Genomic DNA, 13,031 nt, shown 5'->3' on the forward strand with positions numbered 1-13,031 from the left:
GGGGGGGGGCGTTTCTGTTTCCTTGAGGCAGACCTCAGCTCTCGCTTGCTTAGGGAATATTTGATAAAAGAAACTTCTTTTTCAAAGTCTTCACCTTGTGGATTTTTCCTGTTCTCTTATTGGCCTGAAAGCTTAAGTTTTTTGGAATTTGAGGTTCCTCTTATTTGCCTGAGAAGGTGACTGAGTGGCTAATGCTCTCTTGCCGAAGGTAAATTCCTAGGGTAAATGCCTCTCTAGCTCATTAGCTCTGGGCTGGGATTCAGTCCATCAGACAGCTTTGAATGTGGTTGTTTTCATTTCTGTCTTCCTTGGCACAGGAGGGACATAGGCCATGACTAAACTTTTCTGGCTTTGGTGCCAGCGCAATCGTGTGAGGGGTTCAGGGGCTGAAGAAAATGCTGAAGAATCACATCTGAAAGAGGAGAGCTTTTTGCATGTCAGGCTGCAGATGAGAGCAAGCAACCTTGGGCTGTTTCTCTTCAGCAGGCCAAGAACCACCCAGCACTTTCCACTACTGGTCAGAAGCAGCAGCAAGAGCAAAGGGCATTTGCAGCCTTTCTCCTGGGCTGGCGCAGAAACCTCTGCGCTGCTCTACCAGCCCCAGCTGGCCCACCACTGGAGGTGGTTTAAGGACTAGTGCAGCGAGGCCACATGGGCCCAGGGAAATGTCTGTTATTCTTAAGCTGCCCAGGTCACCTGGGTGTTATCTTAGAGCCGTTTGGTCAACAAACTCTGTGAGCTGGGTCCAACAGGAGCTCCCAGCTGGTGTTGATGACAGCACAGGCTTGGGAGCCTTCAGCAGCAACCTGGAAATTAAGAAAAGGCTGATATCGATAGTGAAATCGTGGTGATAACAAAGTAGATACCTCATTTCTGCATTACTTATTGACTAGAGATGGCTGACCAAAACACTATATATATATATTTATTTTAAAAATACAGCACTTGTACATACTCTTTTCAGAAACTGTGGTGCCTGCTTGAGGCATTGGCAGTAGTTACTCTCCCTTACAGTAATTAGCAAAGGCATGTCTCAAAGCTGTCAGTGAAGCTCGTTTCTTATTTCTGTTTCTGTTAATCAGGCTGGTTTTGGGCTTGGGTATAATTTCACTCACTGTACATGGTTTCCTTTTCTGTCGCAGGAGAGAAATGGGAAGTTGCTGTTTGGTGGGCAGTCCTGGAGCACCCCAAACCCAGTGCAGAAACCCACCTGGAGGACAAAGAAAGAGTCCTGCCCTAAAAACACTGCAGTCTGAGTCGGTGCTTGCACCCTTGTGATGGACTCAGCCCAGCTGCAAAATTAAAAAAATGCCCTGCTGTGTTTTCTCCCTGGTGGTGCACACATGTGGGTTAGGTTACCCTGAGAGAAGCCAAGCTGATCTCCTTCCTGTGTCCTGAGTGGGGTGCTGGGAAATGCTGAGGCACTGAGACAAGTGTGTCCTCGCTTGTGGGTAACACCCTAATGTCCTTCCTAGGACTGAGTTCCCCTGAACTCTTCCAAAATCCTTTTGGAGATGGCTAGAGGAACGTGTGGTGCATGCTAGCAGTCCTTGGCGCTGACCCAAGACCTGCTGTGAGTTCTCCATGCCTTTTCTTCATGTTTTCCTACAAACTGATGGAAGGCTTGTAAAAACGCTGTCCCAGGGCTTTCATTTTAAACCAGGTCACACCTCTCCTGTGGCTTGGCTCCAGCTGAGTTCAGCTCAGGCTGCAGCAAATTCTGCAGAAAGCTCCCTGGCTTTGTTGAATGAAAAGGCAAAATGGGCTGGTGAGGGGCCAAGCATCACCTCCTCGTGTCTTAGTCTATCAAGCTGGTCCTGAATAGGGATCCAGAATATCCCTGTCACCCTATTCCTAGCTCATACCCTGACTCACTGGACAGCTTACTCTCTGCTACCAATCCCTTAGACTGTGGAGGCTGATCTGGGGGAAGATTTCTTGCCTTGCTCCTGCTCTGGACATAGGCAAATCGTGCCTCCCGCCATCCACCTCCCGCAGGTTGGTTTTCCCTTTTGGTGTCTACCTGGCTGTCATTTATTTGAAGGAGTTAAGTAGCTGTCTGATATTGCCTGGTTCTCACTATCATCAGCCGTGTCACCTCTTCCACCTCATTGACAGAGGGCAGGATTCGTGTTGGTCCTGTGGCCCTGCCAGCCACTGGGCAGGACATCCCTGTGCATGCTCAAGGCTGCACAAAGCTGTAACAGCAAATAGTCCCCACCCAAGTTGTCTGAAACTTATTTTGCAAGACTGGAAGTATCTGGCCAAAAAGTAAATATAGAAATGGAAGAATTGTTTTTCTTTTGGGGGTTACTTTTGGTGAATATTTTGTACCGGGCAAATAAACCACTTAATAAAATTGTTAATCTCAAAAGAAGAAGAAGTGAAAAATGCAATTGAACCATAAGGTGCTATAAAAGCAGTTAGTACATAAGGTACTAGTGCTTTAAAACAAGGACTTGGCAATGCTGTAGTGCACAGGGGTGGTGGTGGGTGGCAAAGCACGAGGCAGAGATTTTTACACCTCTCCAAAAGCCTCATGGCAGATGAGGAAAGAATAGCATCCTCTTCTACCAAGAGCACAGAGGCTGCCTGTGTGGGTCTAAGCGGAGGTACAGAGCCATGTGGAGGAGATGCCGCATGCTTAGATCAATCTGGACTTAGAAATCTTGCTTTTGGCACTTTTCCTTCTGTTTTCTGATCTTGTGCTCTCTGAGCATGAGACTGATCCTCTACCACCAGCATCAGCAAGGGTTGTGGTGTACTGTGCTAGCAGGCAGGCAAAGGGAAACACAAAAAACCCCAACACGTGAGCACTGTCATTGTTGTCTTCACTTGGTGAGAGAAGCTGATAAAAGCCTTAAATGACAGGCATCTCTAGCGAGAGGTTTTCAGCCATCATATAAATCAAAAAGTTCACCTAACTTTTTCCCTCCCATTTGGGCCAGTGTTTTAATTCTATTTGATTTGGCAGCTCATGTTCATTTTCAGAATATTAAAGAACTGAATTAGATAATTGAATCTTTTCCTTCGCAAACTTTGTTCCTTGGCTCATCACCAGGTTCGTACCGGAATGGCGACCAGCTACTTCTTTCAGCAACAAAAATATGCAGCAAACAGCGGGCTGGCTTCTCAGTGATCTGCCTGGCTGACTGGTACTCTTTTCCCCATTGCTCATGTGTCTGAGGGGAATGTACACCAGGTTTGGAGGACCCAAATCCCAGTGAAGGGATGTGGACCACCAAGCAAGCTCCAGCATCGTCGGGGCAGTGTGCGTGGGCTGAGTGCAGGGTGCGTGTAGAAGGAGTGAACTCTCTTAAGCATCTAGCAAGCTCACTTTTATTTAATTTTAATTCTTTTAATGGACCACTTGTCCCCTGTAGTATTTCCATCCCATAATGGAACTGTTCCTGAGTACAAAAGAGATTCCTTTGTGCTTTGCTTAAGGGCTTCTCTGTAATAGCAGGTGGGTGCCCTGTGCCACATCGCTGTCCCCTCCGTTGGCATGGGGAGGCTCCACATCATGCCCATCCCCACCCCCTGCTCTGGCAGCACAGACGGTCTGCTCCAGCCGACCTCCTCAGCAACCCGCACCACCTCTCTGGGCTCTTTATTTTTAATCCCAGTGATTTTGCCCTTGCCAAAATAACATCAGGCTCTTGCCCACAGAAATAAATTTCTTTTTATCATTGCTGCCGTTTGATGATAGTGTAAGGGAAGATGAAGGGGTAGCTGCTGGATGTATAGGAAAGTGAGAGGATAAAACGAGGAGTCAGGAGAGAGACTTCAGCTCTCATGTGGGATTTTGAGTCAAAGCATGACTTGTTTCAGTGGCACTTGTCAGCCCTGGCTTAGTAGGCACCCAGCAAATGCGGAATTGAGCAGCGCCCACATGGCTCCTCCTCCAAGGATTTTAAAGAATTTTAAAGAACCTTGCAGGACTGGTGTGATCTGTTACACACCTGATAACATGAAAGCTGGGCTCAGCAAGCATAAGTCTATCCCAAAAAACAGAGAATGCAAACCCAATTCTGCAGCGTCATGAAACAGGATCTTTTGTATCAGTGAGAAGGGAGGTGTGTATTTAGGGTGATATTGAGACCTATGGTAACAGTTTCTGAAGTCCCCTTGCGGTCCCCCAGCACAGCATATGTGCAAATGCTTTTTCCCAAAGAAGCCACATCTCCCCGCTGCCAGTGCAAGCTGTAGGAAACCCGGCTGCTACCAGGGTTGTGGATCTCTCCGCTTCCCAACCACATTCATTTTGTTACCTTTTGCCCTTGTGCTACTTCTCTGCATTTTCTCCCTCCTTGGGAGATATCAAAGTCAGCCTGTGGTTGAGTTTTCACGTTGTAGGAATGAATAAGCCTACATGTCCCTGTGCACCCTTCCAAAAAGGCTCTCAGCGGGGTGGCTGATTGCATTTGCCAACTCTGCCAAGGGGAAGAATCCTCAAAAAAAAGGTGGTTTTGTATAAGCCTGAACTTTTTTAAAAATCAGGAAAGTAAGCAGGAAAGTCTTTGGCTTTTTCATCCATGAGCCTGGCCTTGAAAATACATCCCTGTGTGCTGGGTACTGGGATTTACCTGCTTATCTGCAGCTATGGTGGAGAAGAAATTCGGAAACCTTGCTGCCAGCAAGCTCAACATCACACGCCTCTCCTCGGGGTTTGGGCTTTTTTCTGCCCTAGTGAGAAGTGGGGTATTTAGGCTTTCACTGTTTTTTTTTTGCTTTTAAACTACTTTGTAGAAAAACTTGTTTTCTCCTGTTCAGAGGGTTAAGGAGGGAGGATTACGGTTTTCAGCTTTGAATCTGTTCAGAAGTGGGACAGGGACGTTTTTTTCCAGTGCAGCCCAGCAGCATGTGGTTATCTGCCAGCTTCACGCCCCGAGCGGCTGCCAGGAAAGTCGGGCTCTCACGCCTGGCTTTTATTTGCTGCGAAATATCGCCTGGACGTTTCTTCTGAAAAATGACAGGGAGAACAGCCAAATAACGAAGCTTTTGAGGACACGTTTTCAGCCTAGCCGTCAACCCCATGCAGCTGGGAGGTGGAAGAGGGATTTTGGAAGAGCAAAGGGCTCTGCTGTGTCTCTCCATACGGTAAAGTCCACAGGAAAACAGAGAGGGGAAAGTAAAAGTAAAGCTTGAAGTTTTTTGCATATTAAGGTATTACTAGAAAGAGCTGAGTTTCTTTAAGCCCAGCTTGGGCAGTTGGTGACTGTTGCAGGAAGGTGTTTGGCTGTCCCTGTAAGACATGAGAAACCACATGCTACGGTAAAGCTTTCTGCAGAAAATAGTGTAAATGAAGTAAAGGAAAAAGATACTAATTGGAGGAAATTACTAGAAATTATGCCTCAGATCAGCCAGTAGCAACCCCTGAGTTTCTGGAAAATGGCATAGCCAAGGGCTCGGGGTGCTAGATGGGTTATTGGCTTATTTTTACTGTTTCCTGAGGATTAGCCATGTTGGTAGGGCTGCAGTGGGCATCCAGTGTGTGACTGTATCAAAGCTTGTTTAGCAGCTTGGTTAATGACTGGGGTGGTATGAGTGCACTGTGAGTTTAAAAAAAAAAAAAGAGACCAGCTATAATTTTTTGCAAATAGCTTCCTGGAAGCAGTTTGTGGCCAGGAAAACAACTAGTGGATAAAATAAGTGGTAGCCATCTGAACCACTCAGAGTTCAACCTAGTATATTTTTCACTTTTCAGAGAGAAACAGCTTGGGGCTGCCCTGGAAAAGGTGCATCTGCTGGGTGCCCTTGGGGTGCTGGACAGGGAGGGTCTTGCAGCTCATGATTTATGGGGGTCCGAATCCATCTTGGGCTGCACCGACTGCACCTGGGCTGCGAGGAGCTTTCCTCCCTCCCAAGCACTCGTCCCTTTCCCAACATTTGGACACCTGAAAGCTTCCCCAGCTGCCCAGAGCCCTGCAAGGACCAGACTGTGATTGGGGTCAAATCGGGCTGGGGCTTTGCTGCTGCTTTTTCCCTCCAAAAAAGTCAATCTGTAAAAGCTGTAAGGTGGCAGTAAGGGTTTGTATAGTGAGCCTCCAGGAGAAACTGTCCTCACAAGAAGGGGTCATAAAATATTTTCTGTTTTAAACAGTGTTTCTCCTCTTGCTCCCACCCCGCCAAGGCCTCAGTCTCCCCGCTCTGCGGGGAGGTGCTGATGGGGTTTCAGCGCTGCCTTGTGAGCCCTCGAGCCCCTCCAGAGAGTAACTAACACAGCCTCTCTATATCAAAGAAATATAAAGCCACCAGCTACAAATAAAAGGCCCTGAAAATGCTCTAACACCAACTGATTGTATTAGCAAGAGTTGCTTGGGGCATGGCAGCTCCCCTCCTAAAAAACACCCCATTTTACAGCTCTTTCTCCCCTTGCCTTGCAGATAGGTCCAAAAGCAGAGCAGCCGATGTTGTCCTCTCCTGCCAGGAGGGTGAAGATCACCATCACTATCGCCAGCAGTTTCCCTAAGGCAAGTGCTGGCTGAACACAGTGGACAGCTCTGCCTTGGAGACAGGTGAGGTGACCTCAGCAGAGGAGGGATTAATGTATAGACGCTATATAATCTCCAGTGTCAGCAGGTGGCACTCCTACTACTTGATCTCTGCACATATAGGGCTGCACGGGAACTGAAACCGGCAGGAATTCTGCCCCCAGAGCAGGGCAGGTGTCTGGGCATGGGAAGATCTCAGTCCCTGAAGCTGCTGCACTGTCTGGAACTTGAACTGTTTCTGCCTTCTGATTCCTAGCACGGTTGTTAAAGTTAGACAAAAAAAGATATAATTTACCCTGAGTAGGATTGTGTCAGTAAGAGTTGGATGAGTCTTACTCTCCAACTTTTCAACATCAATTTATAATCCTAAACAGTAAAATAATTATTTTTCAAAGCTCCACAACTCCAGGACATCTGAGCACAAAAATAAACTGGCAGCAGAGGGGAACTGAGAAAGGGCAGCCGGCCCCGTTGGCAAAGCGGTGCAGGTTGCACAGTGACTTGCAGTGCAAACATCCTGCCACTGGCCCGTACCCTGCTAATTATGCCTAATTGCTTTGCATAGCGCCTAGTTTGTCAGGGAAAGGGCTCTTCACCAAGGACAGGGGGTTACCAGTCTGTCACAGCCCCGTGGGCTGTGCGAGAGGTTGCTCTTCACCCACTGCTCGCTGTCAAATAGAGAAACAAATTGTTTTAGGCTCACAGTCTGGTTTCATACTGGTGGGCCTTGAAGCTTGATGCATAAAACACACCCTTCACTGCAGCTGGAGCCTGAAGGATCTGCCCACCCTCAGACTTCTTCCCACTCTGGGCTACGAAAGGTTTAGGAGATGCTAGTGCAGCCCTCGGCATCTCCTGAATGTGTGGTTTGGCTCGCTCTTTATTTCCAGCAAGCTGGTAAAAGGCTTGGTCCTGGTCTATGAACGCAGCTCAGGAGACAGACAAGTCATTGGTTTCTCTTACTTATGTATAGATGCCACATGTGGGTCCCAAGGAGGGAAGGGCTGCATCTGTGGAGTCCGATGGTGTAATGTGGGATCATGTGCACAGCAGCAAAACTGCTGCCTCTGCTCATAACTAACCTAAAACTCCCCTGCTGCAATTTAATTGCAGTCTAATTAATCTCCAGTTCTATACAGAGAGAATTTACTGGTTTTACACATGGACTGGGAATACAAAGGAGGAAAGGCATTTCCCTGCTCTTCGCTGGGGTTTGGCTTGATTTGAAGGCAGGAGAAGTGTTTTTTAAACTTCCGCAAGCATGGGGTGAGTGCAGGAGTGAACGTGATGATTTCCTCAGTTTTGGTACCTCACACTCATCATTAGGAGGATTAGGTTCACATTTTAAATAGGAAATGTGTGTTGGTGCCGTAAAACCTAGGGCTGGAAGAGATGTGAGAGGTCATCGCATCTTTTTCTGCGTCAGTGTAAGACTTTCCCTGCAGCCTTTTTCCGGCAAATTTCCAACTTGCTGTGTGTGTCCCTGACAGCTGGGCTGCTACCACCTTTGGGATCATTGCACTCAGTCACACATCCCCCTTCCTTGGTAGCTGGCTGATGCTCTCCCATCATGATTCCCATTCCTCCTTTTTGCTTTTCCAACACATCTCCGCTCCACTCCCTTTTCCGTCTCCCCACCCTCCCATCTCTTCTCATGTGTGTCCTGCCCTGACCCTTGGCCGCGCACAGGGTTTGGCTCTTTCTGGCCCCGGCGCTGGCACATCGGAGGGGTTTCAGAAAGTGGTGTGGCGATGATGAGCTGCCTGTGAATCCAATATTTCACCTCTGACTCTCAGTGACAAGCTGCGAGGTCGGGGTGTCTGTGCTGGACCTCCAGGTGTGGGGAGGAAGTTGCAATGAGAAGGGTTGCTACTGCAGAAGGATGGAAAGCCCCATCCTGGTGGGGCTGGGTGCACTGCTTGACCCCATTTTGGGGCAAGGTAGCATGCCCTTGGGAGATGCACAGAGAAGCAGCGCCCCTGCTCCACCCCATGCTCCCCGTGGTGCGCCTCTGGTTCCCACGCTAATGAGAAACAGCTTAAAACATGCTTGAACCTCTCTTGCTTTTTGCACATTTTCAAGAGATAAGTGGGGTGGGATTCGAAGTCGGGAGGAAAGGCTCCTTCTCTGCTTCGCCTTGCTAATAAAATCACTTCCAGAAAATCACAGTGCAGGTGGGACAGCCATAGCTATGCAAGAGCTGGATTTTCTTACCCTGTGTTGGCATTGTTGATTTTGTTTGCATGGTTTGCTGGGTCTCAGCATACAACCCACCTCTACTGCCATGCTCTGCCCGGCACTGAGGACGAGCCACCCCATGGGTGTCCTCTGAGCTGGCTCCCATGTGGACAGTACAAGCAAAATCTTACCTTATAGATGCTTTTATGATTTCCGGAGGAAGGTTAAGATGCTTTGTTAGTGGTTTATCACGCGATGAGAAGTACTGGAGGTACAGGGTACAGATGGGCTGTGTACCAAAATAAGTGTTATTTCTTCCATCAGGCCATATCATAGCTGACCTGGGGAAGCAGGTCATGAACAGGGGCACAAAACATGGCTATCGTACAAGATGATGAGAGGAATAGCTGTTGTGCACAAACAGAGCAATAAGGAGAACGTGAGGGTTTGGTAATGGAGTGCATTTGTGGCTGAAGCACAATTCTGCAGAATTTGTGCAGTTTCTCTGGAAAAATGTAACGGTATTTTTCACTGGATGGACTGGCGGTGATGTGGAGTGGTAGGGAACAAGCCACCCTGTAGGCTTTCTGCAGGGACCCCATCTCAACGTGGTGGTCACAGTCATGCAGGAGCCAGAGGAGCTGATTGCAATTGCACAAATATTAAAGCTGTTGCTGTTGTTGACCAAATTCTCCCTTTTTTTTTCCATCGGCCTGACCCTTAGAGTAAGAGACAGTGGCCATAACGTCAACAAGGGACCGCATCCAAATCTCATGCAGGGATTTGTGGCCACAAATCATCCTCCTGTCTTAACCAGCTCAAAGAGGAGACCGGCCAAGCAGGGTCTTTAAAAACATTTGCTTCTCCAAAAAGAGAGTTATTTACTTGCATCCCTCATTGTCTGAGTGCGTGCTGCCATCGTCCTCCTGCCACGGGCCTCATGGTCAGCCCCTTTGCCCCTCTCCTGTGCGGAGAGGCAGAGTTATCTGCTCGTGCATGTATTAAATACACACAGGGCTCAAAGCACTTTATATGGGCTCAAAACGCATTGAAGCTAATATTAATTTTCCTTCATTTCTAGGTTTGACTCTTTTCAGGCTGTTTTCAGCAGACAAGAGGTTCCTTTGGCTCAGTGGCCTGCCCTGGTCCCCGTCCCACCCGTTGTGCCCTCTGTGAGTTGCTGTAGACCCATGTGGACTTGGCCTCAAGTTTTTTCTTTTTTTTTTTTTCTTCATTTTCCTTTTTTCTTTTTTCTTTTATTTATTTTTTATATACTTACATATTTTCCTTTTTCCATCTTCGTTTTTCCTTTTCTCTTCTCTTTTTTCCTTCCATCTTCCTTTTTAGTCCTCTTTTTTCTCAGGCTACCTTTTCTCTCTTCCCCTCCCCTCGCCGGTCAGGCTGGCAGCACCCCAGCAATGAGCTAATGCGGCTCTCTGCTGGGTCCCGGATCTGCGTGGGAGGCAGTGAGACGATGCTCAGCTGTGGCTCAGCCCGGTGCCGGCCGCGGTTGGGGTCCGGCCCCAGCCCAGCGAGCATGAGGCTACCGTGTGCCGTCAGAGCCGGGACAGGCGAGGAACATATCCAGACAACCAAGCACTCATTTTGCTGGTGGGGCTGGGAAGGGATTGCAAAAATCAGACAGGGTCTGAGCTTGGGGTTGGTCTGGGCTGCTGGATGCAGGAATTGAGGGGAAAAGCATCTCTGCACCCCACAGAGGCTGGCTGGTGGGGTGGTGGTCACTGGGGTCTGGCTCAAGCCCATCCCATAGCAAGGAGGTAAAGGCTGTGGGAGAGTGTTGAGAGGGATGTAAACCTCCCCCAGTAATTGCCAGGCTGACAGCAACAGGATGGCATGAAATCACCAGCACAGGGAAGTAGCTGGTGGGCTGAGTAGCTGCGGGAGAGAGGGAAGGGTGGGCTGACAGCAGGGTGAGCCAGAGGGGAACACGGGACCCCAGGGAAGCAAACAGCTCCGATGTGCTGGCGTTGCCCTGGGTGTTTGCAAACATGCTGTCTCCTCTATAAGCTGCCTTTTAGCTTTGCAAACAAGCACCCCGTCGCAAAGACTCTCTCCTCACCAAAAATTCTAAAAAAAAAACAAAACCAAAAAAGTAAAAAGAAAATCAAACCGGGGAAGAATTGGGCAGCTCCTCATGTTTAAGGAGGACCTCCTTTCCACCAAGGTCTGAGGTGACCAAGCCACCATGACTCCCAGGGACAGCAGTGGCTCATAGGAGGTGCAGAGCATCTCACAAGAGTAAGGGGATTAGGCAGCAGCATAATGGCTTGTAGGGGGGTGTGATGTACACTATAAAAGTTGGCCACCCTTTGAGGCCCAGGCTTATTGCTTTCTTGGCTGATTGTGTTCTCCTTCATTTCCATTCTATCACTCATATCTGTGGCATATCGGTCATCCTCCAGCTGCTCAGCAGGCTGGACAAACCTCTCTTGTTTATTTTAATGTTAAATGTCTTTTTTCCTGTTGCCAACCCTTAAAATTAGACAATTGGGTGTTATTCCTAGGGGATGTGATCCATGACAAATTTGGGCTTGCACTGTCTCCCTTGGGATAACCACCTCAATCAATTTCCAAGCTACTTTCAGACATATCCATAAAGTTTCAGCAACACTTCCTGGAATAAGTGTGTGCTTGTTTTAAAAAACCACAAATTGCACTTCTTTGAGCAAGAGGTAGATTGCCTCAAGCACAGATGTAGTGATGCACAGAAACACATACATAAAAAAAGACAAAGAAAACACCTTCTCAGCTCCCTTTCCACTTGATGGTCTCTCCTGCATCTCTTCCTTCACATCTGCATGACCTGCAGGCTACCCTCATCTCTGCACAATACAAACCTGCTCTGGTTTTATTTCAAAATACTCCAAGAAATGTAATCCCCTGTTGTCCCCAAGCACTGGGAGCTATTTGAAGCAAAGAAATGGCCAGAAGGAGTCCTGGAAGATGTCCTCTCCTTCTCTGTCCAGCCCTGCGCATGTTCAATTCCAGGTGTTGGCCTTCAGAGCAAATTAATGACTGATGGAGAATTATTTGTATTTTGTGATCTCCAGTACTGTGCTGCCAGAGTCTTGTGATAGTGTTCAATGGGAAGCTTGCTGCAAGACACTCCTTGGGCACCATGGCATTGTCTTTCCAGCTCTTCCACAGTCCACCATGGGCCGCTAGTGACGTTCCCAGGGCTTTACAGCTGGGAAATAGCAGCAACCTCCTGAGAGAGCCTGATGTCACAAGATTTTTCAGCTTGATTTCCACAGCAGTGGTCTGGATGTGCTTCAAACTTCTGACTGCTTTTTCCGAGCAGAGCCGTTGCTTGGGATTTTTGTCTTTCTTTCTTTTTCTGGACGCTCCCTTCCCCAGTGCTCAGACCGTCTTGTGCAATCGGTGTCCCTTCGTAGACACGTCTGTGAAAAATGCGGAGATTTCCTGAGAGCAGTGCAGTGGAAATTCCTGAGATTTCTGGTGCAGACAGACACGTATTGAGTTGGGGCTGGGGAGGAGGAGGCAGCAGTTTAGGAGATGGCTTTTCTGCAGAAACAAAGCCTTTCTATTCATCCTCTCTGCTCTGCACCTGCAAAAGGCTCGGTCAACCCATGTTAAAACAGAACTGTGGGTAGACTCAAAAGAATTGCTGCTGCGCTGAGTTTTCCTGACTACTTTTATGCCTCAGGCAGGCTGGGAGGTTGGAAAGGGGGCTTGGACCTCTCCTTGCTGTGCATGGTGTGGTCAGCTTGAACCAGCCCTGGCCATGCACGGTGGTCCCTGCCATGCAGGAGATGCTGTCCCCAGCTTCCAAACGTTCCGGTGATTTCCATGTTTGGCTGAGAAATGCCAAAGGAGCAAAGGCATGATGAAAGCTGATTGGAGGTAGTGGTTTTTGGTGGTGCATGGCTGCCACCCCTTGTGCCAGCTCCTCCCATGCTGCTGCTGAAGCTGGGAAACTCGTCACACGCAGCCTCTTGCATGCCTGGAGGACCCCGATGGGATGCACAGCTGTGGGGCTTGCAGGACCCCAGAGCAGCAAAGGAGGCTTTGCAAACTGAGTCAGGATGAGCTGCCGACTCCGGAGCTGTACCTGCATAGGGAAACTCATCTTGGAAAACGTTTGAGCCCACACCTATGAGGAGGGGAGCCAGGGACATGGGCACCTGGAGATCAGCACGGCACTGGTTCATTAAATCCTTGAGCCCCCTTGGAAGAGGGCTGAGCTTACCACTTACAGACACAGGCTGTCAAAGAAAATTTGCAAGGGGGATGTTCTCCTCCCCATCTTTACGTGACCACCAGCATTAGACGGCCCCATGATGGAACGCAGCTGTAGGGACGATGGACAGGGCTGAC

The sequence above is a fragment of the Charadrius vociferus genome, unplaced genomic scaffold (genome assembly GCF_000708025.1).
Source record: "Charadrius vociferus isolate BGI_N301 unplaced genomic scaffold, ASM70802v2 scaffold136, whole genome shotgun sequence".
NCBI lineage: Eukaryota > Metazoa > Chordata > Aves > Charadriiformes > Charadriidae > Charadrius > Charadrius vociferus.